Raw genomic sequence first — 1555 nt, forward strand, 5'->3', positions numbered from 1 at the left:
ATCCAGTCTTCTATTGAAGAGCTTTTTGGTTGTTTCCATTTCTTGGCCACTGTGAACAGTGCTGCAATGAACATGGGGCTACATGTGTCTTCACGTATCAATGTTTCTGAGGTTTTGGGGTATATACCCAGTAGAGGGATTGCTGGGTCATAAGGTAGTTCTATTTGCAGTTTTTTGAGGAACCACCATACTTTCCTCCATAATGGTTGTACTACTTTACAGTCCCACCAACAGTGAATGAGGGTTCCTTTTTCTCCACAGCCTCTCCAACATTTGCTATTACCCGTCTTGTTGATAATAGCTAATCTAACAGGGGTGAGGTGGTATCTCATTGTAGTTTTGATATGCATTTCTCTAAAAACTAATGAAGCTGAGCATCTTTTCATATATCTGTTGGCCATTTGTATCTCTTCCTGGGAGAAGTGTCTGTTCATGTCCTCTTCCCATTTTTTTATGGGATTGTTTGTTTGTTTGTTGTTGAGTTTTATGAGTTCTTTGTAAATTTTGGATATTAGGCCCTTATCTGAGCTGTTGTTTGTAAATATCATTTCCCATTTAGTTGGCTATCTGTTTATTTTTATATCAGTTTCTCTTGCTGAGCAAAAACTTTTTATTCTGATGTAGTCCCATTCATTTATCTTTGCCTTCACTTCTCTTGCCATTGGAGTCAAGTTCATAAAATGTTCTTTAAAACCCAGATCCATGATTTTAGTACCTATGTCTTCTTCTATGTACTTAATTGTTTCAGGTCTTATATTTAGGTCTTTGATCCATTTTGAATTAATTTTAGTACACAGGGACAGGCTATAGTCGAGTTTCATTCTTTTGCATGTGGCTTTCCAGTTTTCCCAACACCATTTGTTGAAGAGGCTTTCTTTTCTCCATTGTATGTTGTTGGCCCCTTTATCAAAGATTATTTGACCATATATATGTGGTTTTATTTCTGGGCTTTCTATTCTGTTCCATTGGTCTGAGTGTCTATTTTTCTGCCAATACCATGCTGTTTTGATTATCATGGCCCTATAATATAGTTTAAAGTCAGGAATTGTAATGCCCCCAGCTTCATTCTTTTTCCTTAGGATTGTTTTGGCTATTCGGGGTTTTTTATAGTTCCATATAAATCTGATGATCTTTTGTTCCATTTCTTTAAAAAATCTCATAGGGATTTTGATGGGAATTGCATTAAATTTATATATTGCTTTGGGTAATATGGCCATTTTGATTATATTTATTCTTCCTATCCAAGAACAAGGAATATTTTTCCATCTCATTGTATCTTTTTCGATTTCCCTTAACAATGCTTTGTAATTTTCATTATATAGGTCCTTTACATTCTTTGTTATGTTTATTCCTAGGTATTTTATTTTTTTTGTTGCAATCGTGAAGGGGATTATTTTTTTGAGTTCGTTTTCTAATATTTCATTGTTGGCATATAGAAAGGCTATGGACTTTTGTATTTTAATTTTGTATCCTGCGACCTTACTGTATTGGTTTATTGTTTCTAATAATCTTTTTGTGGAGTCCTTCGGGTTTTCGATGTATAGGATCATATCAT

Source organism: Saccopteryx bilineata, chromosome 3 (genome assembly GCF_036850765.1).
Source record: "Saccopteryx bilineata isolate mSacBil1 chromosome 3, mSacBil1_pri_phased_curated, whole genome shotgun sequence".
Lineage (NCBI taxonomy): Eukaryota > Metazoa > Chordata > Mammalia > Chiroptera > Emballonuridae > Saccopteryx > Saccopteryx bilineata.